At 41.4% G+C, this 26,497-nt stretch overlaps 1 long non-coding RNA gene across 1 annotated transcript in view; it reads right to left on the reverse strand.

Annotated features, from left to right (window-relative positions):
* LOC147006186 (uncharacterized) overlaps window positions 1-26,497 on the reverse strand; it is a 95,655-nt gene that overhangs the window by 68,323 nt on the left and 835 nt on the right. The window lies entirely within an intron of this gene.

The following is a 26,497-nucleotide window of genomic DNA, read 5'->3' on the forward strand; positions in this document are numbered from 1 at the left end:
CTAAAGACACCATCAATAAGACAAAAAAACCACCAACAGATTGGGAAAGGATCTTCACCTATCCTAAATCAGATAAGGGACTAATATCCAATATATATAAAGAACTCAAGAAGGTGGACTCCAGAAAGTCAAATAACCCCATTAAAAAATGGGGCTCAGAACTGAACAAAGAATTCTCACCTGAGGAATATCGAATGGCAGAGAAGCACCTGAAAAAATGTTCAACATCCTTAATCATCAGGGAAATGCAAATCAAAACAACCCTGAGATTCCACCTCACACCAGTCAGAATGGCTAAGATCAAAAATTCAGGTGACAGCAGATGCTGGCGAGGATGTGGAGAAAGAGGAACACTCCTCCATTGTTGGTGGGATTGCAAGCTTGTACAACCACTCTGGAAATCAGTCTGGCGGTTCCTCAGAAAATTGGACATAGTACTACCGGAGGATCCAGCAATACCTCTCCTGGGCATATATCCAGAAGATGTCCCAACCGGTAAAAAAGACACATGCTCCACTATGTTCATAGCAGCCCTATTTATAATAGCCAGAAGCTGGAAAGAACCCAGATGTCCCTCAACAGAGGAATGGATACAGAAATTATGGTACATTTACACAATGGAGTACTACTCAGCTATTAAAAAGAATGAATTTATGAAATTCCTAGCCAAATGGATGGACCTGGAGGGCATCATCTTGAGTGAAGTAACACAATCACAAAAGAACTCACACAATATGTATTCACTGATAAGTGGATATTAGCCCAAAACTTAGGATACCCAAGATATAAGATACAATTTGCTAAACGCATGAAACTCAAGAAGAATGAAGACCAAAGTGTGGACACTGTGCCCCTTCTTAGAATTGGGAACAAAACACCCAGGGAAGGAGTTACAGAGACAAAGTCCGTAGCTGTGATGAAAGGATGGGCCATTTAGAGACTGCCGTATCCAGGGATCCATCCCCTAATCAGCTTCTAAACGCTGACACCATTGCATACACTAGCAAGATTTTGCTGAAAGGACCCAAATATAGCTGTCTCTTGTGAGACGATGCAGGGGCCTAGCAAACACAGGAGTGGATGTTCACAGTCAGCTATTGGATGTATCCCAGGGCTCCCAATGGAGAAGCTAGAGAAAGTACCCAAGGAGCTAAAGGGATCTGCAACCCTATTGTTGGAACAACATGATGTACTAACCAGAACCCCGGAGCTCTTGTCTCTAGCTGCATATGTATCGAAAGATGGCCTAGTTGTCCATCAATGGAAAGAGAGGCCCATTGGACTTGCAAACTTTATATGCCCCAATATAGGGGAATGCCAGGGCCAAAAGAATGGGAATGGGTGGGTAGGGAAGTGGGGGGCGCTATGGGGGACTTTTGGGATAGCATTGGAAATGTAATTGAGGAAAATATGTAATAAAAATATTAAAAATTTAAAATAAAAAAAAACAAAAAAAGAGATATTAAGGATAAGTAAAAAAATAAATAAATAAATAAAATAAAATGGCCACAAGTTACCAATTTTAAAGGAACCAATGAAAGAATATGAAAATAAAACCTAATGCATAAAGAAATACTGAGCCAGGCAGTGGTTGTGTGTGCCTTTACTCCTACATAACACTTGGGAGGCAGAGGCAGGCAGATTTCTGAGTTTGAGGCCACCCTGGTCTACAGAGTGAGTTCCAGGACAGCCAGAGCTATACAGAGAAACCCTGTCTTGAAAAACCAAAAAATAAAAAATAAAAAGGAGGAGGAGGAAGAGAAAAAGGAGGAGGAGGAGGAGGAGGAGGAGGAGGAGGAGAAGGAGAAGGAGAAGGAGAAGGAGAAGGAGAAGGAGAAGGAGAAGGAGAAGGAGAAGGAGAAGGAGACAGAGACGGAGACGGAGGAGAAGGAGAAGGAGAAAGAAGAAGAAGAAGAAGAAGAAGAAGAAGAAGAAGAAGAAGAAGAAGAAGAAGAAGAAGAAGAAGAAGGAAGAAGAAGAAGAAGAAGAAGAAGAAGAAGAAGAAGAAGAAGGAGGAGGAGGAGGAGGAGGAGGAGGAGGAGGAGGAGGAGGAGGAGGAGGAAGAAGAAGAAGAAGAAGAAGAAGAAGAAGAAGAAGAAGAAGAAGAAGAAGAAGAAGAAGAAGAAGAAGAAGAAAAGAAAAGAGGAGGAGGAAGAGGAGGAGGAGGATGACGATAACGACGATGACAACAAAATACTGTTAGCATAAGGTGTTGAGTGCCTACGGTGTGACAATAACAACTTAATTCTACATGTACACAACCAAATGAAAACAGTAATAAAGGTAATGGTGAGCAGCATACACAGTAACTCTAGAGGGACCTCAGTGTTAGAAACTAACTCCCCCTCATTCATAAGAACAAACTGTCTCTTAAAATGAAGAAACAACAACTGATAAAGAGAATTGTTCCAGAGTCCAGTAGCTGGTGATGATTAAACACTGATCAAGTATTAAGTGTCTATCATCTAACTTAGACTATTTTCTCACCTTCTATGATCTCTAAAATCTAATCATTAAAGATTGTCGAGTTTAGATGAATGACTCACAGGTACCATCAAGTCAGAGGTACTCCAGTGTTCGCTGAGTCACACTGTGCTGGAAATGGCTCCAGGCATAGAAGAAGACTGTTATTGCAGACAGTAGCTTACTCTCAGGGGAAGACTAACTCTTTCATTCAGGCCTGTGTCCCTGAATGTTTGTCCCACCGAAGAAAATAATACCCTGACCCTACTATTACTTAAACTTCTCCTGACCATTGCAAACATATCCACAGAAAGAAGAAAGACAACTGGAACACAAAAGGGAGAACAAAACAAAACACCGCAAAAGGCTCAACCAATTAGCAAACTCCAGATGTCCGAGTACCAGAGCAGAAAGAACAACATGAAAAGCCAGGACACAACTCCTCTGAAGTTACCAATCCCTCAGCAATGCCCCTAGAATGACTTAGAAAACGTCTAGACAAAACACTCAAAAGAATAATTGTAAACATGCCCCGACAACTCAAAGAAGACATAAATATACTCCAAGAGAACAAATCATTAATGATTGCTGTTATAAAATGTGATAATTATTAATAAGGTTGAGCATCAAAATAAGCTACTCACTTATCCATTTAGAACAGGTGGTAGTCAACAAGTGGTTGATAACATGTTTCCTTCACTCTACTTTCAAATTGAGTAATTGCTCTTCCCTTAAGTGGGAAAGGCAGAGCCTGTTTATTTACAACCCAGGTGACTCTTTCAACTCTTAGTCCCCTAAGCCTCTTACCAAGATGGAGGATATGATGATAGAAGACCTGGTATCTCCCTAACATGACCCTAAAAGTAAAAATGTTGGACATTTTGTGGCTGGAGAATTGTCTCAGCAGTTAAGAGTGTGTACTGATCTTCTGCCCTTACAGAGGGTCTGAGTTTAGGTCTCAAACCCACCATGGTTGGATTACAGAGGCTGGGAACTGAAGCCCTAAGGTTTCAACTTATCTGAAGGCCTCCACTGGCACCTGTGCCCACATGAAAGCACAAGAACTCTAACTGTTCAAAACAACTGTAAGAACAAGAAGGCTTATGTTCACTGCCTGTGCAGTTGAAGCACATCTCCTTGTTCCCCTTCAAATACTGGTAGAAAAACGGCAGGCTGTAAAAGTGTGTATCCCATCTAAGAAGAGGTATGGTGTCTGCATTACTAGTTTTGAAGTATGTGTTTGAGAATATTACAATTTAACAAGACAATTATGAAAAACAAATCATCTTATTCATATCCTATCAACATAAGAGGTTCCCAAATACCAGTTGCTAAGCCATAGGGCATGGTGGGCGATTATAACTACCATAATAGTTGTTAGACTTGCTGTTATGTAGACTGTATATAGGTATTTGACCATGTTAGCTTCAGACAATATGGCAGATGATCCCTAGATGAAGATCAATGAGATATCATTATAAGTTGGTCAAATGTCACAAAGATAGAACATGATTTCTCTTCATCAAAAGCTAGAGATGGCTCTTTTCTTCATTTCTTTTCTGTTCCTTTCCTTTCCTCTTTTCTTTTTTATTCTCCTCTGAAAATAAAAACAGAGATGGAATATCTGATTCATTTTAAATGATGGCTGAGAAGGCCAGAGTAAAAAATAGTTGTGAATAACAACTTTCCAATTTAAGTTCTTTCCCATGACTATTTGTGTCTTTGTTCACTTAATCATATTACATTAACCAGAGAGTATAGGCTTTAAGGGAGAATGTGCCGCAATCTGCAGGGCTCACTAAAATTGCTTCATTTATATTACAGATTCTTAGTTTATTCAAGAAATGCTTATTCTGGGCCTTTCCTATAGCAAAATTATACTCTAATTATTCTGGGAATCACAAAGAAGAGAACCCAGACATTGATGAACTCCCTCAGGGGACCTGATAAATGAGACTCTACTAAAAAGTGCAAGTCTATCTGGACTGTGACCAATTTGCTGATAAAAAAGATATATAGACCTACTTGCTACAGTAACTAACCAGTGGCCAACATGTAAATAATAATAAGTGTCCTGGAATAAATATAGATGGAAAGTGATGGGAGTGTAGGAGAAGAAAAGGCTGGAGCAATAAAAAGGTTATTAAAGAGTAAACACATTAAACTTTTTAATGTTGAGTTAAAAAAAAAAAGATATATAGAAACTCTGACTAGGACAGATTTTATTTTAGCCTAAGTTTTAATATAAACTCCTTCCTGCATGTGAGCATTTTGTGGTTTCATCTTATCTAGATATCATCAGAGACAGTCATGTAAGAGGCTTTTAACGAATGCTTATTGGAGGAGAGAGAAAAAATGAAGAAACTAAATTTCTGTCACTTTTTTCATAATGCTATTATGGAAGCATCCTTCATTTGTACGTTTCTTATAAAATAAATGAGCATTTCCCTGAGGCATAGGGCCATGCCTGTTTCAATTTAAATCCTTTGTAGATCCTGCCTGGCATAATTAATGCACAATAAATGTTTTCTGAACAAAATGAATAACTTATCTGGGACCTGCTTTAGCAATGCATAACAAGTAAACAACTCAACCACACTTGTCAAAACTCCTAGAACTCTACATACTTTATTTATTTAATCTATTGAGTTTGAGACAGAGGCTATCTAGGTAGCATATGCTGGCCTTTAAATCACTAGGTAACCTGACCACTAACTCATACTTTTCCTGCTTCAACCTCTTAAGTGCTGGAATGATAGATGTTCTCTACTTAGCCCAAGTGGATATATTTGAATACATAGACATGTACCTCAATAAGCATAGTTAACAATATTATATCATTGAACTGTACTAAGATCTGTGGTAGACCTATGCTCTTAGCCGAAAGAAAAAGATAATAGTGTGGATAATGGATGTTATTTAGCTTGGTCCTCATGATCAGTTCACGGTGTATATACATATTACAAAATACAAAACTATGCACCTTAAATGCATGGAAAATTTATTTACCAATTACACCTCTCTAATGTTGCAATACAAAGATAGTTTGTTACTACAAAGAAGAAGCCAGGGAGCAAGCTGACTACAGCGTCAACTGATTTATTAGCCAACTCCAGAACTAAGAATCTAGGTTATTCTCTCTGTGTCTGTCCTACCATTTCAGAGGTGACTGATTTTGCCTTCAGGTTAGTTCTCCATGTGGCTGCAGGATTCCACAGCAGTTCCAAATGGCATGTTTAAAGGAAGATGAGACCATCACTTCTATGTATTCTTGTATTTTTAAATTTTTATTAAAATGTTTTTTACACATAGCATTTTGATCATATTTTCCCCTTCTTCCATCTCCTCCCCACCTCCCATATCTACAAAGTATTATGTTCTCTTTCTCAAAAAAATAAGCCCACCAAATGAAATCAAAACAGACAAACAACAAAAGAGAAAAAAACAGAAGAAAATCAGAAAGAAAGAAAGAAAGAAAGAAAGAAAGAAAGAAGAAAGAAAGAAAAGAGAAGAGTGCGTGTGTACATACACACACACACACACACACACACACACACACCCCATATTGCACTGGCCAACTAATCCTGAGCATGGGACCTGCCCTGGAGTTTGGTTGATATGCAGTGACTCCCCACTGGAGAAAAATGTTGCTCCTTTTCCTAGATGGTATCAATTGCAAATAGATTCTTGGCTAGATTAATGTTGTGTCCATTTCCCCTTCTCAATGCTGGAATTATGCCTGGTTTGAACCTGTACAGGTCCTATGTATAGTGCTGAAGTCTCTCTGAGTTCATATGTTCATCAGTCCTACTGAGGTGTGGAAGACACTATTTCCTTGGAAAAATCTATCACCTCTGCTAGGATGTTCTCTCCATCTCCTCTTCTGCATAGATCCCTGACCTTGAGGGTTTAATAAAGACATCCCATTTAAGACTAAGTGCTGCAAAGTAGACCATGACTTTTAAACCAACTGCCATTATTGGATGATTAAAAGAAGCAATACACACACACAGAGAGAGAGAGAGAGAGAGAGAGAGAGAGAGAGAGAGAGCAACTAGATATTTTTAATCATAGTAGATACATTTCAATTTCATTAAAGTTATAAAGATTTGGTCAAATAATAGATAGATAGATAGATAGATAGATAGATAGATAGATAGATAGATAGATAGATAGATCTTCATTCTGAACATGAATGAATACCGTACTTGGTTCTGAGTTAATTTTGCTAACTAAACTTACACAGACTTTCAATATACTATGCCCATCTTCTTGGGAAAGCTACCTACCAGCTGACAACACTGTATACTATAGATCGAGAGACAACAGATCACTGGTTTTACACATTTGCAGAGAATTTGCCAAAACTTCTAACCAGGACAAATGGCAAAACACCATCAGTTTACATTCCATCAAAGAGCCGCCCAGAGGTTAAATGCAGAGAGGAAAATAAGATAGATAGAAACCATGCCTTCAGAAGGCTAGAAATTCTTGCTGTAAAAATGATCTAGAAGAAAAATGAAGAGTGATGCTGTGTGGTGCTTCGAGAATATACATCCTTTGCTGATGTGCAATCTAATCAATACTAGTGCTGCATGCTTGGTGACATTAAGTGTCAGAGGAATGACATGGCTCTTCACTGCTTTCCAGTGACTAGCATCATGTTAGAAACAACCTGACCTTTGGCCTAACTGATGTGAGCTCAGCTCTCTTTGTAGATGTTTGGAGACATGAGCATCAGCCAGCCTTGCATTGCTGTAAGAAGTAGCCAAAGTAAATGTATTCCATGCAAACAATAGGGAGGCATCAAGGAAGGACTTAGCTCAAGTCTCATCCTTGCAGCAGCCAGCAGAACACACATATTTGGAACCTTAGTACTCTGATTATGAATCAAGTCAGCGATTCACGATGGGCAAAGGTTCTGTATCAGGTTACCTACTCTCTGCGTCATCTGGCTTCTGAGAATGGGGACAGTGATTTTTTTTTCAGAGATAGATGTCTGAAATAGCTGCTGAACTCTTTGGGTATGGAAGCTACCAGTACAATAAATGAACTTGAAATAGAACTGAGGCAGAAAAGAGATTGTGGCAGAGCCTGGAAACGGAGATGGGGCTCACACAGGGGTGCCCTCATAGAATAGCTACACTAAAGACTGAGGTGGCTCACACAGCAACTTCCCCCCAGTTAACAGCACATGGAAAGAAAGAAACCACTCACTCAGAGACTTATCTGTGAAATGGGAATTACGTCCTGACTCTCCCATGTGGATTATTTTTAAGCCCCAGTGGGTAGCGTGTCTGAAAGTCTTTTGTGAATCATAAGAGTTACAGGCAGTTGATATTTTCCATCTCGGTAATCAACCTGTTCTATGAAGTGATGGTTCAAGCCCAAATCTGAAAGGTTCCCTGAATCCCAACTTTTCCCCCATCACCTACCCATCCAATCCTTTGTCAAGCCTACTCTACTCTACCTCCTAAACACATCAGTCCGCCTCTTTTCCCCATGTCTTCTACTGATGCTCTGATTGAGGCACCTCATGTATCTCGACCAACCTTCCAATAGCAGTAGCCTCCTAACTAAAAACATTCTATGCTTTTACCTCACTAGACTTCCCTCCCTAAATAATAAGAAGCCAGTTTAAAAAAACAAATCCAAATCAAGACAGAACCAAAAATCATGTTCTGACTTGACTCAGAACTATTGGATAATCTCATGAAATATTCTTGATAAATAAATTATAGCATACATGGCCAACCCTGCCCACTCCTTCATCCCATCCAGGTCTGTACTATCCCTCACTCTCTGGCCCCAGCCTTCTTGGCCTAATCCAAGGCATTAGATTTTATTCTAAAGGTTTTTGTGGATTTAGATCTTATGTTTTTTAAACTGTAAAGATCCACATGGAATTCAGTTTTACAGGCACCAGGTCATTTTTTTCTTCATGTGGATATCAATACTTCCCTTCTGTCTACTCAGGACAAAGTTGAACCTGAAGCAGCAAGGTGATTAAGCATCATGATTACTGTTTATTCTTCAGCTGACATCTTTGGTTTCAGGTATGAACTAGGTCTACACAGCTCAAGGTAGATTGGTCAGCTAGAAAGTATTCAAGTGATGTGGGAACAAGACCCATCTCTCCTGGGTTCATTGACCTATATTGACTAACCTTCACTGTTTGAAAAACCTAAAAAGGAAATAGGACTCGTCCCATATTACAGGAAAACCTCCTAACTCTTCAAAGGAAACATGACTTCCACTACTAAACATTAATAAACTACACAGGCCAGCTTGCATCACAGAGGAGAAAAGGTAGCATTTGAAAAGAGATGAAGCCAGGCGTGGTGGCGCACATCTTTGATCCCAGCACCTGGGAGGCAGAGGCAGGCAGATTTCTGAGTTCGAAGCCAGCCTGGTGTACAGAGTGAGTTCCAGGACAGCCAGGGCTACACAGAGAAATCCTGTCTTGAGAAACAAAAAAAAAAAAAAAAAAGAAAAGAAAAAGAAAGAAAGAAAGAAAGAAAGAGAGAGAGAGAGAGAGAGAGGGAGGGAAGGAGGAAGGAAGGAAGGAAGGAAGGAAGGAAGGAAGGAAGGAAGGAAGGAAGGAAGGAAGGAAGGAAGGAAAGGAAAGGAAGGAAGGAAGGAAGGAAGGAAGGAAGAAAGAAAGAAAGAAAGAAAGAAAGAAAGAAAGAAAGAAAGAAAGAAAGAAAGAGAGAGAGAGAAAGGAGATGGATCCAGACCCCTGGCAAGCCAGTAGCCACCACAACTCTGCTTGCACTCAGCCTTGCAAGAAGAACATAGAATACATAGAATGCTGCAGGGCAGGGACCACGCTTCAGCGCATATCCAGCACAGAGAGACCCCAGGACGCGGCTAAGAATCATCTCCATTTCCTCCACAAAAGACCACACATTGAAATCCCAATACACAAAAACGGGAGACTTTAACTCTCCATTGCCCTGCTTCCTTGACTCCCAGTTGTAAACTGCTGGTTTAACACATCCTGCTACCTGCTTTCTCTGGCAGAGGAGGGGTAGCTGAGAGAACAGGAAGATGACACCCAATAAATGATGCCACTAAAACAAGCAACAACACAAACAAGTCACTTAGAGCCATTTTCAGAAAGGACTAGCAAGTGCAGTGCCCTGGAAGAAAAGCTGCAAGGAGAGTACATGTGACACAGAAAATGGGCGTTTCACGTTGAAAACAGAGCCCGAAGGGCAGTCCCAGAGTGCAGCACTCTGTTCACAAGGCAGTATCAACTATTGGCACTCAGGGCAGACAGAAAAAATTTCTGCCTCTTCCTCTCGTGCTACAAGATGAAAGAAAGGCATTTCCCCTCAAATGTACCCAAAGGAGAGTGTTATAAGAGAGAGAGAGAGAGAGAGAGAGAGAGAGAGAGAGAGAGAGAGAGAGAGAGAGAGAGAGAACAGCACCAACCTTCAGGTGTTGGTCCTGTGTGTGCTTAAGCACAGCTGTGGATCGGAGCTGGCTATTTCAGAAAGCCCATTGGCTTGTAGGCAGCTCTTCCAGGAAAACGATGTTTCACTGTGCACCAACATCTACCTCTTGCAACTCCCACAGTTCCATTCTTAGGACAGTATAAAATTAACTCTATTCTTGCTCTTTACTTATCATGATGTTTTAAACATTTAGGTAACATGTAGCCCCATTTTGGTGCACCCTAATTCAGTCTATCTTTCTCTCCAAATAAGTCTCCTATGACTGGCCATTAACATCTTAATCAGTATCATTTATTCTGAATAGCTCAGAACCTAGGCACCTGTATGGGGGGGGGGGGGGTGAAGTCACTTCTTGCTGGTGACATGTTTGACTGTCCATGTGAAAGCTGGGGTGACAGGAAGCACCTGCCAAGCAGTGCTCTTTAGAAGCCTAAAAAGCATCTCTACTCAGAAAGCAAAAGCAAATAGCTTGACCTTTTGAGACTGATCCAGACAGAAACTGCCTTAGGTTATTGTGGAAAGACAAATGGCATAAAATTTAATATTTACCGGTCACGTTTAGAAACAGCTACATCCTGTCCCTCATGCTTACGTCTGCAGGAAGGGGCGGGAAGACTGTACCCATCTACAGCCTGTGCACAACATAGTGTGTGTGTGTGTGTGTGTGTGTGTGTGTGTTTTCTCTACTAATGTTTGGAAAAGGAGTCAATACTTACAGACCATCTGTCTCTAAGTACCTAAGGGATAACCTAGTAAACACTCAGAAAAAGACCCCCATCTCCCTAGGGACACCTGGAACATGGAGGGGACAACTAATATAAAAGTCCAGATACTTCTCAATTAAAATAAATAGGATTTTTACAAAATAGGATAGACTATGTGTCAATGGTTGGTGTAACACCCTTCCTTGACTGCATGGCTTAGATGGCATATCCTTGGTCCTCTGATTAAACTTTAATCTTATTTCAGAGATTGAAGACAGACTTGTGGGAGGGGTTCCCTAGATCTCTTTGTCCCTCTTTCCAGTTTAGCCATAAGAAATAAATCTCCTTTTCTTCTTTCCATTATTAATTTGGCTCTTTTAATTGGTTTACTAGGGACAGGTGACTAAACGAGCCACTTGTAGGGCCACAGACTGTGACCACCCCCCCCAAATTGAATGACATTAGGGCACAGTACATGAGAAGGTAGCATGGATGAGATCTCACATGGTAGTCCAGTATGGTAAGTGATACAGACAGGATGGACAAGGAACATGGAGGGGCTGAAAGAAGACAGAGTGAGACAGACCAGTATGTAGAATGGCATCTCTGATGGCTAATAGGGATGGCACTTCTAAGACTGAAGGGTTACCAACTTTCAAGTGTTCTCTCTAGAATATCAGCTTGGCCCTTTCTCCTGAACTCCCAGCATGCACCCTCACCTCCCACATCCCACATGGCTAGCTCTCAATTGCCTACACTTAGGAAGAACATTGGACAGCCGTAAAGAAACGGGTTTTTAAACTCATATCACGGGAGCTAGAAAAACTCCTAAGCCATGGAGAATGTTAGAAAGGATCCTCTAGAAATACCAAGTGTAAGACTTGCCTTTGGGAAGCTTCAAAAGTGGAAAAGATAGAACAGACAAATCCCAGTCTTGAAGAGGGCAGTGATAAAATCAAACCCTTCGCTATGTCTACCCATTAACCAAGACTTGGCCAATCACGTGGCAGATGCTGTATTTAGAGTAAGACCTCAATTGGAAAAATATGTGAACATTAATCATCAAAAGCTCTTCCCTTAAGTTAAACAAAATAATACTCAGTTGGAACATGATTTCATAAGGTACGAATAGCTGAGCTATCATGGTGAGATGCTTAGCACAATTGCAGCCTCTCCAGTCTCCCTCAAACCATTTATTTTTATTTGTGAAGATGAGACCTACCGGAAGTTTTACAACTCCCTGCTTGCCATGTATTCCCTCATGCAGCAACGTGAAGAACAATGAGAGCATCACTGAGCCAGATGGCCACCCCTACAATGGGTCAGAGTGTAAATTTTAATTGACAAAATGAAGATGCCACTAGTACTGCTGACATTTCAAGCAGTACTGCTTTTTAATAGGTGGGGAATTCAAGGAGAAATGAACCCCAACACAGCGCCTGCTGACAGATGTTCAGTGAATTCTTTCCGATGTAAGAGACTCAAGTATTAAGGGTTTTTTCTTTTTGCTTCAAATTTTAAAAGGAATGATTGGCTCTAAGGGATTCATATTAATTTTGTATAATGCCAACAATGAAAGTCTATCAGAGACAAAATTTTGTTTTGAGCAAATGGCTCCCCAGTTTAATTTGTTTTGTTCTAGAAGAAAGGAGTCCAAAAATCAGCCTACCTGTATGCCTGTTCTTCAGGTACTATACCGTGATAAGCCTCTGCAGTTGCCTCTAAAAAATTAAAATTGCCTTATTTCTTCTGGAACATCTATGAAGGTGGTATCTGGAACAGTCCATCTCTTTCCTTTCCTGGTGTCATTCAGGCTAGTTTCCTCCAACTGTGTGGTTTCTGTACCCCAGGGCTGTGACATGATTGATGCTTGAGTCTGACTTAGATGTGACAGGATAGACATGATAAAAGCTCCAGGGTCATGTATGCCCCAGCCTCTCCATGAGTTCAGAGATGTAGGGCCAGCCTGGTTCTTCAGAGCCCAGCTCAGACTAACGGAGGTGTACCAATAATCATTGGTAACTGAATTGAAACTCCCCTGTCTCCTGGAGTCAGTTGTACACAGGGTTTGATCAACTGAATTCATGGCCTGGGCACCTGTGCCCTTTACCAAAGGAGTTGCTATGTATATTTTTTTTCTTCCTCTGCTGTGCTTCCCAGGAATGGCCCTAACCACAAGTGCACAAACAAGTACATACACACACACACACACATTTTCATCTTCCAAAATAGTCATTTCACTTCCAGGGCACGTCTCAAATTCTTCCTGCTTAATCCCATACTGTCTTCTGAAGTGACTCTTGGGATCAGAAGACCTGGATTTAAGGTGTACTATCTTTGAAATGATCTGGGATGATACCCAGATTTTCCCAAATTGTCCACTCTGGATCTTTGAGTCTAAATTGCCCTGTATAAAATGGGCATGGTGATAACATTCATAGGATTGGTAAAGGGATCAAGAGATAACAATGTACAGGCAAGGAAGATGGCCCCATTGGTAAAGTGCTTGCTGTTCAAGCGTGAGGTTCAGATCCTGAGTTCAGATCCCCAGTCGGGCATGATGACATGTACCTGCAATACCGGTGCCCAGTGCAGGGGAGGCAGCAACAGATGTATCCCTGGAGTTCACCTACCAGCCAGCCCAATGAGGTCAGGAAGCTACAGATTTAAGAGAGACTGTCTTTTGAAATCAAAGGTAGAGATGGGGCCGGCTGTATGGCTTGGCGGGTACAAACACTTGCTGACAACCTTTCTGTGATCCCTGGAATTCAGTAGAAGATAGAAGGAGAAAAGTGACTCCACAAAGTTGTTCTCTGATCTGCACGTGTGCCGAGGCATGCATGTGCCCACACATATCATACAGAGCTCATGGCAATAATTAACAAAAAATATATATCTTTTAAATGTTAGAGATTAATGTGGAAGAAACCCAGCATCAACCTTTGACCTCTACACATGCACACACAAGCATAGACACTCAAGCACATAAACACAAATACACACACACACACACAGAGAGAGACACACACACACACACCCAAAAGAATACAATATACACAGACACAATGTAGGTGAGGTCAAGCTCTGTAAATCTTTCAGGTCCAATATGTGTCACAGAGAAGAAACTGACAAGGTCTGATGTCACCTACATGACAGACACAAAGGCTGACTAGGGATGGACAGGGGTCTCAGGGGCAGCCACTTATGAAAGTGTTAAGTGACAGAATCTGTGAAGGAGAAAGATGGAAGCCTCGAGGGTGACAAGCAGTGTCATGGAGACCCACAGGGGGACAGGAGAGGAACCAACAGATGCCTGCTGCTGTGGGGACACAGGAAGCTAGGTGGCCTGAGCTGGTAAATGTCCCGGTTCCTAGCAGCCTGGGGAGCTTGGCTCTTCTGACACATCGCCTCTTTCATGGAAACCCTGGGGAATACACCTTTTACTTTCCTCAATTTCCAGGGTGTGCTTGAAAAACCTAACGCAGTCCCCAAAGGAGATTCCAGGAGATCACTGCTACCCACCCTGGAGGTGCCTAACACCAAAATAATAAGGTTTTTCCTTGTATGTTGGTGTGTGTGTGTGTGTGTGTGTGTGTGTGTGTGTGTGTGTGTGTGCGTGCATGCTTATTTGTGCAAGTGTTTGTACTTGTGTTTATGTGTGTGTTTATTATGTGTATGCAATTGTGTTTGTGTACTAGTATGTCCTTTTTTGGTGGTCTTCATGTGTGTTTGTGCTTATGACTGTATTGGACATTTATTGTTTATGCTTTTTATGTATGCAGTGTATGTATTTGTTCATGCATTTCTGTGTGTATGCATTTGTGTGCCTTTGTGTGTGGTTATGTGTATGTGTTTGTGTGTTCATGTGTGTGTTTGTGTGTATGTATGAAAGTATTGTGTGTATGCACATGTATATTTGTATGTGCAGGATTTCAGAGAGTGTTTGTTTTGAGACACCATCTTACTGTGTAGCTCTGGATGACTCACTATGCAGACCAGAGACTGGCCTTGAATTCCCAAGTGCTGGAATTAAAAGCATGCTAGTCATGTGTTTCACACTAGTTATGTGTTTTTGTGCATGCCTGCATTCGTGTGCATGTTTATATTTGTTATATATGTTTGTACTCCCAACAATAATTCCCTGATATCAAAAAAGTCAGGGTATCATCCAAATTAACACTACCTCAGTCAGACTTTTAAAATGGCATCCATGTAATGGAGAAGATGTGTAGATAGATTCTTTGCATCTCAAACCCACCAGAAAAGGTACAATAATCTGCTCAAAGCTCTCTCAGATGAATACCTATGCCTGCACAAAGCAAGGCTTCCTAAGACAAGATCCATAGATCAATCTTAGGTGACCTATGCAGAACAGTTGGAATTTAAACTTATCCTTTTTTTTAAACCATGGATTTCACCAGATTTACAAAACATCTCATCCCTAAAACAGATATTCCTAACCATCTTCCTTCTGGGACCACTCTGATCAGAAGATATACTTAGCAATTTTAACTTCCTTTAATTGGTCAGTAAAGTTATTGGAAGGAGCTCAGGTTTCGATCATATAATGACGCATGATGACTTGTAATGACATCTTTCCTCTTTTCCCCCCAGTCACGTTTTCTTTTCTCGTTTAATGTCCACACCACTGCCCCCTCTCTGAAGAGATCTCCTTGCTTTCCCTTGCTCTTGTCTAGCTCTCATTCAGTCCCTCTCTCTCCTACCTTCAGCATGGCTGACCTCTGTGTTTCTCTCTCAGAGCCACTGCCCCATTTAATATGCTTTCTGTCTCAGTCGCTGTCACCTCTCTGTATATTCTTGTTCATCTGTTCCTATACTTATCCTCTAGCAAATGCCTGGAGAGTCATACAGTGTGAGTCACTGAGACATTAATAAGTTATTCTCTGTGAAGGCAGATGACATCACTAACCCACTGTCTGGGACATATGCCCTTGATTAGTTTGTTGCACAGCAGAAAGGAGTGGATAATGCAGTCTTCCCAGGTCTCAGCTCTTCCCCTAAGGATGAGTTCCAGAACCTTCTAAAGTAAGGTTTGAGATAACAGTCAGCAGACTTAGAACTAAAAGGCAGCAAAGTTACTAGTTCATAAGATTTGGTGCAAGCAAAGAATCGTCCTGGGAGGCCAATGCTCAAAACTAGATATGACTGGGACATTTTAACCAAAAGTGTCCTGGTTAAGGTTTAGTTATTTTTTATTGTGGTCCGAAAGAATGAGTTTGTATGGCTGTGTGGTGCTTAATGGTGTTGCCAGTCAATAAATAGGTAATCAGTATGTCATCTCCGGTCCTACCCACCATCATTAAGAAATGGTCACAGAGATAAACTGGGAAAAGCCACAGAGATGGTCTGTTTAAGAGCCTGGGCTTGAACACACTCTTCTTTCCATTACAGCATGATACCACATATATTCCCCAGCTTCCATTCCTCTCTTATTGGACATGGATAACAAGAGTCTCATGTGATAGCAAAGAAAAACCCAAGAACAGCCAAAGTGCCAGAGGCTGACTCCTCCTGTCACAGTCATTTCCTGCACCAAGTCTGAGATGCAGGGGACACAAGGAAGCTAGGTGGCCTGAGCTGGTAAATGTCCCGGTTCCAGTGACTGACACTTGTCCTCATAGTTTCAGAAACAGTTTCCTAGCACTCTACCCTGTCCCAGGAAGGAAGCAGTAGTCATTGTTTTCATCCCTTTGTGGGGCGCTTAGCCGCTCCTTACTTTGATCACCTGGCACAGGAAATAGTGTAAGGCTGCTTAGGCTCAGCCAACTCACTTTCATCATGCCCAGACAATGTTCTGACTTTTTTTTTTTTTTTTTGTGGTTTTTCGAGACAGGGTTTCTCTGTGTAGCTCTGGCTGTCCTGGAACTCACTTTGTAGACCAAGCTGGCCTCGAACTCAGAAATCCGACTGCCTCTGCCTCCCGAGTGCTGGGATTAAAGGCGTGCGCCACCACGCCCGGCTGTTCTGACGTTTTTGTTGGATCTGAATATGCCAACCTTGTGCTGTGAAACTAAGTGAAGGTTGCTAAATATCATCAGTCTTGAAAAATCAGTTGTCACTTTCTGTGTGTGTTTCTTGTCTCCCTAGACTGAGCAGGGGAAACAGGGTCTCTATGTTAATGATGATAGCGAGATCTTCAGAGACAATAATGGATAAGTTCATCTTAGATGCTTCTGATATATTCTATGCCATGTGCAGAAACAGGAATCTAGCAGAGCTCTACCCACAACAGAGTCTCTTCTGTATATTATCCCAGCATCCTAATAGATAAAATTGAGGGGACAAGATAAATGAGACCCTTCCAAATGTTGGCTGCTTTCTCTGCTGTGAAAATTGGAAAGAGTTTTCAATTCTAAAAACATTAGTGGGGTGCTTCACCACATCTTTCTATGAGAATAATAGATGTATTAAAACCTTAACTCTAGCTCAAGACACAGACATGCAAGAAAAACAGTTCCACAGTTAATTGAGGCAGAACAGAAGCATAAACAAAGTGTCCCAGGCATGGAGAAGAAGGAACTGGAATGATCTGGAATGGGGGCCTGCAAAGGCTATGGGAAAACTGGTCTTACCCAGATAAAGAGGACTTCAAAACATGAAGAACAGCGAAGATGCCTCCACTTTCAGAATCAAAAGAATCTATTACAGTCAGCCTTCTGGCAAGCATACTACCTACTAAACACCATTCAAGGTGCACAGCATACATTGCTCTATTGAACCTCAGCTACAATGTCAAGGATAAGATATTATTTTATTTATTTCCTACATCAAAAAAGCAAGTTCTAGCTAAGCATGGTAGCATGTGCCTGTAATTTTAGCTCTCGAAAGCCTGAGATAAGGGGATCCAGTGTTCAAAGCCAACTTGGGCTATATAGCAAGGCCATGTCTTGATTATCTTTTTTAAAAAATGAAAAATAAGTAAGGTTCTTTGAAATAAAGTGTGGCTTGGCTAGGTGCTGGGTTGGCTGAGGGATCTCCTGGGACATCTCATGTGACATCATATGTGACTCTCATGTGACATCACATGTCCTTCTGTTACCTGCCATCTCCACATCACTTCTGTGATATGCTCATGAGCACAGATGCCACCTCTGCAAAACAGCCACATTAATTACTCTGTTAAATTTTGTTCTTTACTTATATGTCATTTACATTTTGATAAAAGAACAATAATTATAGTTCAGCCCTAGTCACATAATGAAAATAATTCATCACAATCACATTTTCTAGTATGTATGAAGCTTTGCTATCTGACATGCTATTTCAGGCATGTCCAGGTATTAATGCCACACTGAACAACCATTAACACTATCATTGCTGCTCCAAGAGATGAAGTCATCAGCCCATCCAGATCAGAGATCATAAACGGTTTAAGTATTTTATGAGATTTGAGGGGAGAGAGAACAATCTTTACCTTAAGCCTATTTTACATGGTAAATGTAGAGTCTGCTTTTTCTTCATATGCTTCCTTGATATGATTCTTTTTCATCTGAAAAAGCTCCAGATCTATCTACCTCCGGCAAACAGAAGTAGTGCTACTCACACTGGGCTCTGCTGGGCTGAGAATCCCGAGGGTCCGAAAGTCCTTTATGGTATAACCCAACCTGGTCATCTTGCACAGAGTAACTGCTGAGCTGACTTAGGACACATTTGAATGCTTAAAATGACAGTATGGTCAAAGGTCAGTCTTCCAAATGCATGCTGACTGGCAGAAAGGGCAGACATTCTGAAGAAAACGCTGTGTGCTGTGGAACCTCAGACCTCACACAGGATTGAGTGAGAGTGAACAGTCAAGAATCTCAAGAATTTTATATGCTGCAAAAAGAAGTAAGAAAGGGAAGAGACCTGAGAAAGCAGTCTCCTCTCCACCCCCCTCACCTCCCCTACCTCAGCCTGTGCCTCTGGCTCTTCAGGAGAAAACACACAGCAGGCTAACTGCAGTCACTGTCCATGAGTGGGGCCCCTCCATCTCAACTCAGATCCCTCCCTCTCCCTCTGTCCTGACAGCACTTTCTGCTTCAAGTCTCTGCGATGCCTAGCTCATAGTCAGCTCTTGACCCAGCTTCTGGTTCCCCTAGAAATTAGAAACCATCAAGAAAGTAGCTTCCCTGCACTCCCACTTACCAGTCTTCCCACAGCTCCATCTACATGAGCAGGCTGATCTTCATACTACAGTGTATGACCCTCTATACTTCTAGCTAAAGCCAACCTATATTTGTATTGAGGTAACCATCTCCCGTTGCCTCCTCGGAGACATTGTTCCATCTGATGGTTGATCTCTTTCCTATGAGCAAACAAGCATACTGTTTATCAGGGTGCAAACTCCATGCCTTAACTTCATTGCTACCTCTGGCTCCTCCGCCATGTCTTTGTTCTCCAATAAAGACTATCAGAAGGTGTCTCTCTTCGATATCTTCTGTTCCTTCTCTTTCCCTCCACCTGCACATGCACACATTACAAGACAAATCCTCATACTTTATCTTGCTTGATCTAGACTTGTCATTTGACCCTGGGGGTTATGGTTTTAGTCCTTAAGTGGCTGGGTTTGTTTCCTGGACCATCATTCTTGCTCGGTTCTCTACCTACTCTGTTAGCTGCTCTTTCCCAGTCTCTATTGATTCCTATTTATATCATCATCATCTAAATGTAGACAAGGCCAGGACTTGTTGTCTGGGTCTTCAGCGTGTAAGCTTACTCCCTTCATGGTCTTCTTTTCTCGTGGATTTAAACACTACATTTGTTCTAATAAGGTTCTGATTTATAGCTCAGTTCTAATCATTCATCCAGCCACATCTTGATGAATAAACTATCAATGACTACACCTGAACTTGTAAAGGTGTATCAGAATTACCATACCAAAAATCATGAATTCTTAATCTGTGGCCCTCAAACCTGCTCATCTTATAGATACTTATAGATACCAGTGAGTTGTAGCTCCATTCTTCCAGATGCTCAAGTTAAAATTTTGGAGTAATTTATGACTTCTCATCTCCCCCTTTTTTCCATAGCAGCAAAGATTCTCTCTCCAACATCCAGAGCATGACTACATCTTGCTATTTCACTCCTACCAACCTAGTTCCACCCACCACTATCTCTTTCCTATGTTACTTTAAGGCTGTCGATCTCACCTCTTTCTTTCTAACCATGTTCACAGACCATTTACTGGACAGCAGTCAGAATGATCTTCTAAAATGTAAGTTGGACCATGTTATTCCTCTGCCCAGAAACCCTTGTTCATCACATGCCACACAGAGTAAAATCCAATATTCTTACTATTTGTGATAGGTCAGCAACATAATCTCAGGGCTTCGGGGTTTCAGTTTTGTTTTTGTTTTTTGTTTTCTATGTGATGGCCTGGCACAAAAAAAATGGCACACATTACTTTTCTCCCTTCGTTCAGATTTAGCCATCACCCTTGTATCCTCTTTCATACTCAAACTCTACTCCACTTGCAAATCTCATCAACTGATCTTCAAAACATCCCACAAACCTAATCACTTCTCACCACCTTCATCACCTCAGTCTGAGCAGCCATAATCCCATCAATACTATTTTAGAGCATCCTTGCTGGCCTCGTGTTTGTACCCACTCTCAGCTTCCAGAGTAACCTTAAAGAAATGTAAGTAACATCCTAGCATTCCTGTTTTTAAGCCCTCACTAACTTCCCATCTCAGAGAAAATTCCAAGTTCTTCACTACATGTGAACAGGCAAAAGTGGTTATCCCCATAACAAGCATAAATGGGAGAGGTGGTGCGACCAGGAGTCTTAATGTTAGAAGAGTTAATCTGAGGTCATTAAAGGGAGGCAGAAATGTGGCCATGGGCAGAAATTTAAGAACAGGGTAGCTATGACTGTGGCTTAGAGCTGACTGGGGATCCATTCACAAGATACAAAGCAAGCGAGAATTCTTCCTGTGAAAGATAAACTGAGAGGTGGAGGATAGAGGATAGGCAGTTATTGTTCAACCTCAGGAAGTAGAAGACCATGGAGGCTCTGCTGAAATAGCTTCAGACAGAAACAGGGCATGTATTTGAATAAGCCAGAAAGGAAGAAAGGTTTCAGGGACTATGGGTAATTCATCATAGAGAAAGATGTTAAAGATAACAAATAGTTATGATTTGAAAGTTTCTCTGATATAGATTGTATCTGTTGAATAACCTAATGTCTTTAAAATCCATAGTGAGCTCTCAGCAAACATTATTGCAATCAAAACATAATTCAATTCTAGATATATTTTCTTTTATTAAATATATTTTTCAATATCATGACTATGAAGTATGCATTCTAATTTAGTATGGGATCTCCAGTACAGTAAGAATTATCAACATTTCCCAAAGAGTGATTTTTCAAAACCTAGAGGACCATTTTATTGAGAATTACGGGGCCATGTTTACAACGTTATACTGAAAAATGAGGAACAAAATAATCAATATTTTCAGCTGTGAGCATGCCCAGTACTAAAGAAACTAGAGAACAATAGAATTCAAATGAGTGTTCTGCACACTCCGTGCATAAGGCTAAATCAGGGAGCTTTCACCATTATATAGATTGACGTATTCTTAGTCATATGCAGATAATCAGCCCACACCCATACCTAACCATCACAGAGCCTCTAACATCTTTCCTGTTGTTTCAAAGACAAAAGACTGACCTCCTTCCTTCCATCCTTGCTCATTTATCACATTAGCTACACTTTAGCCATAGCGATCTTCCGAGGTATCAATAGGTTGCATATACTCCTCTACTCCAAGACACACATGTTTTCCATGTCACTGGGAGGACAATCCAATGGAAATCTAACACAGCATAAGGAGCCATAAGCAGGTGAATGGTTTCCCCAAGATGCTCTTCATCAGGTACATGGTACAAGTACATGTCCAAAATCCTAATAAGACAGTCTTGGCAAATTGAGTACTCCTCATCCAGTCTCTCAGAATCCAAAGCCTTGCCTTTGAGATTTTCATTGCTCATTCTCTCACAACTGTCATGTCTAATTGAGCAGTCATATCATCAAGATCTGTGGATTCTTCTTCCTTTATTTCTCTTGCTCACACCCCAGCCCCATGTGGTCTCTGAGTTTTTCGCCACTGGATCACTAATATCTCCCCCAGGGTTCAGTTTCCAGTGCAATCCTCTATCTTCCCATGACTGCTCTGCTTCTGGTGCTCTGATTTAGGTCCTTGCCAGCTTCTTACGGTCTTTGGGATAAACCTCAAACTCCCAAGGAAGATTAACCCACAAGCAAGGGTCTGTCTGGTATGACTATGACTGATTTTATCTCATGCTACTACGCTTTATCCCATCTCTATCTTACCTGACACTTACTTTGTACTGCATAGCACAATTAATGCACGAGCATGTGCTGTCCTTTTTACTGAGTTCATCCCTCCTTCCTTGAAGAATCCCTAATTCTTCAAGGAAGAATTCAGAGTTTGATATGTGCTTTAGGGCACTTTTTGTTGGGTCAATATTTTTAAATGAGCAACAGTGAGGTCCTTTTTTAGACAGGAAAAGTGAGATCTAAAGAATTAGAGTGAGAAGATGCAGTCACATCGACCTCCAAAAGGGAAGGCTGGATGCATTGTATGTCCTGATCTTCATGTCTGTGCCAAGCTATGTGCCATATACACATAGTCTGTGTCTATGTTTGAATGTTGCAACCTGACAGTTTAAGTTTATCTCATAAAAGTAAGTTAATAGAAGTATACGCATTTTTTGTAAATAACCATCTTGATGATAAGAAACAAAATAATCTTGTTCTGGCCACTCCGAAGATTTGAGAAGCTGCATCGTGTAATACCAGGTTATAGGCACTCCAAAATCCTGGCTGCTGGGTGGTACTTAGGTACTAGAGTCACATGTCATAAATTCTCTAGGACAATAATTCTGTCCCTAATTGGGGGAGGGGCAGGGGGCGCCCTCTTGGAGACAGTGGGGAGGGGGACTAGGATGAGGAACTGTGGGAGGGCAGACTGGGAGGGAGGCAATGACTGGACTGTAAAATTATGAAAGTATTAAAAAAATTCACATGTATTTTCTGAATTGTATTTAGTACTCATCATCAAGAATATTTATTTTTTAAAAAATTCTCTCATCTTACTTTTTAAAAGATTTCATTTTTTTAAAAAAATATTGTTTTAAATGGAATCTTTATCCATAATTCTTATAAAGCAATATAAATAAGAGTGGTAGGTTGTAGATGTAAAAGTAGATATATTTTTAATCAGTATTACTGGAAAAATAAAATATAACAAAAACATATGAATAATACATTATTTTTATTTACCTGTTAAATATTGGAAGATATTCATATTTTAAAGTAAACTTTAAAACTATTTCTTCATTGAAAAAATACTTATTTTATTTTATGTATATGAACATTTTGACTGTATGTATGTCTGGAAACAACTGTATGTGTCTGGTACCCAAGAAGATCAGAAGAAAGTGTCAGATTCCCTGGAATTATGGAATTATAAATGGAAATGGAATTCCCTGGAAATGGAATTATAGACAGTTGTGAGCTTCTGCGTGGGTGCTGGGATTCAAACCGAGGTCGTCTGGAAGAGCAGCAGCTGCACTTAACCACTGAGTCATCTCTCCTGGCCCAATATTTTATTTTATTTTATTTTATTTTATTATTTTATTTTTAATTCTATCTATCTATCTGTCTATCTATCTATACATCCATCTAACTCAATCTGTGTGTGTGTGTGTGTGTGTGTGTGTGTGTGTACGCACATGTGTGTCTACACATAATTGTAGGCACCCAAAGTGGCCAAAAGAAGGCATCAGATTCCCTAGATCTGGAGTTGCAGGCTGTTGTGAGCTGGGTGCTTGGAACAGCAAAGGTGAAGAAATCCTATGATCCTGTCTGTTATCCTCAGAAATCCCCCTAGTCTTTCATGTTCCCACTTAGCCAACCCAAAGGAGACCCTGGCCTCTGGTGGCCTAGATAGTCAAAGACAGCTATGTTCCCCATGACTTCTCTCAATGGCAGTCACACCTCCTGCTTAGTGGAATGGCGAGTTCCTCTTTGGCCCAGTTTATTGTTAATGTGCTATTACATTTACTCTTTCATAGACTCAGTAAGCTTTCTCCTGAGCTTTTCCAGAGGTGTAGGAAAATGTGGGCCTCCACACACCGCCTCCCATAAAAGGAGTAATGAGCAATGACCAGTTTTCTGCAATATCAGTGGGGACCAAATGAGCACGGTAGAATCTGCTGTCCACTCCCGAGCTTCCGTCCTCCTGCCTTCGATCCTCCCTCTGCCCTCTGGAGCCACACCCATGCCCTGGCTCTCCACTCAGGGTCTGGCATTCTCAAGCACGCACAGCATGCCAGAGACAGCAGGAAACCCCCTCTGGCATATGGGTTCAATCCTTCATTCTTAGAATGGCTTCCAGCGGCCTTCACCCTCCACCCCGTAGTGGAGAGCAAGACTGTCTCTTGGAAGGATTTTTCTACATGTGTGAATGGAATGGAAGATGACTGATGGCTTGGTGAATTGTGCACTGAACTCTGACTTTTAGGCACTAAATATAGACAGCGCACATGCTGGACGAGCTAAATATAGTAGCAGTGTTGGCAAGAAGGGGTGAGGGAGACTCCCAGGACAGACTGGATGGAGACTGAGCGGTAAACCCACAGCCGCTTCCAGCTGTGGTTAATTTATCACCCCTGCTGGGAAGGGGTACGCATCCGTTTCATCCAGGCATGATTTGTTTGTCAGAGTGTTTGTTGGGAACCATTTTCTGTCTAGAAAACAAACAAGCAGGCAACTCAGGACGCCTCTGTCTGCCTCCAGCAAGTTAGCCTTCTCCACTGAGCTACAGCTCAGTGCCATCCCCATTGGGGGTGACTTTGGATCTCCTAGTGGGTTATTTCTAATTCCATCCCACACTGCCCCAGATCTTTCTTGCTTAGTTAGATAAGATGACTCTAATTATTGAGGCTGAAGGTCAGAATGAGAATGGATCGCTAGGGCTGCCAAACTGTACGCCCTGAAGCGCACTTTCTGGTTCAAGAACACAACCTCTCCCCCCCCCACCCCCTCCCCCCCGCTGCCCGCAGGCTATACTCTGAAAAAAGCCACATAGCTCTTCATCTTTGCCCAAGTTAGGGCCAATGGCTAGAGAAAGGGTCCTCCGCCCCCTGCCTCTCTCCCAGCAGCATGAGAAGACAGCATTAGGGCAGCATTAGAACTCTCTTGGAAGAAGGCACCGGTTCAGAACACAAAATGTCTGTCAGACCTCTCTACCAGTATTGCCATCCCCAAGAAGCCACCGCGGACAGGGAAGGCCTGATAGGCATTCATTTACAATTTTCCCTTCATTAGCAAGAAGCCTGCTTCTCTCCTGGGGTGAGACAGAGATAGCTCATCTGCATTTTGATTGCTGCGTTAGGATAATGACAACCGAAAATAGGCTCTGAGCTCCCTCTATGACCAGTTTCCATTAATTAGATTTAATTGTGTGACCCAAGCAGGGAAAAGAGATCTCCTTGCCTGTCCATGCATAAATCATATCTGATTTATCCCACTGTGTTTTCCTTTATGTCTCCCTGGTCTCCCTCAATCTCATCACACCTCCCAGTGCTGGAACCCAGGAGCCCGCCTGCCCTCCCCCATCCCTCCCCTCCAGTCCTCCCAGTGGTGACTGAGAAACTAGCCTGCCTTATCTCAAAACAAGGAAGTTTGCTCACCGATTAAGCAAAGCTATCATGCCCAGGAGTCTGTAAGTGACACTCTCGGTTGGCTATGGGTTGGTTTTTCTTAAAGCTAGGAGAAAACTTTGCCAATGGTCTTAATTGGTCTAATTCTCAGCAGTCATAACTATGGTCAAAGCAGAATGCAAAGTCACAATTTTCTGCCGTTCCGTGACAGAGACAGAAGATGTGACTATAAATACAAGATGGAGAGAATACATTGGCATGAGTACAGCTCAGAATCTTCATGATGGAGACTGGATATGTTAGATGCGTTAGGATAAATATGACTCAGGGGTCTAAGGCAGTCAGGAGTCAGAGGCAAGCCAATGCATCTCTGAGTTCGAAGCCAGCATGAGTTCCAAGACAGCCAGAGTTACAGAGAAATCCTGTCTTTAAAAAAAATAAAAAATAAAATAATGACAAAATAAATGGTGTTTGTCTGTCTCTTTGTCTGGTACAGATTTGATTTTACCTTGTGAAAATAGAAATGCAATCTCATTGTGTTTTATTCCACTATAGAGTAGTGTGTATGTATGTGTGTGTGCAATCTTCATAATTCTGCTTTGAATTTGAACTCATTTGGCCTCCTACTTATTCTCTAATTATTTAATGGGTTATGTAAAATCTCTGTCATGTAGTCATGTTGTATTTGTATGTGAGTCATGATTTTACCTTGTTGAAAATTGTGTTTCAGCATAGAATTTCCACTTACTATTGGCAGCTGCTATATGAGTAGCTATTTGCTATAGCGACTTCAGCTCCATTTTCTTAACAGAAAGTGCCAGAAAAAGATAAAGGTCATTTGGCAGACTAGGCAGTGGGTGGTAAATCAAGCCCCCTGCCCAATACCAAGGCCAGGGCTATGCGAATTATCATAGGCAAGGCAGAGAGAGAGAGAGAGAGAGAGAGAGAGAGAGAGAGAGAGAGAGAGAGAGAGAGAGAGAGAGAGAGAGAGAGAGAACGCAACTATATTAATTTGGATAAATACGGAGGTGTATGGATAGATAGCCTTTGCCCTACTGAGAACGTCATCAGATTTGCGGAGACCAGGTGAAATAATCCGCACATTGATCCTCTCCAACAGAAAAGCAGAGTCAGGGGAAGAGGTGATAGGTGTGCGAATTTACAGAAAAAACGCAAAC

Source organism: Mus caroli, unplaced genomic scaffold, assembly GCF_978045245.1.
Source record: "Mus caroli unplaced genomic scaffold, Mus_caroli_1 scaffold_1, whole genome shotgun sequence".
Classification (NCBI taxonomy): domain Eukaryota; kingdom Metazoa; phylum Chordata; class Mammalia; order Rodentia; family Muridae; genus Mus; species Mus caroli.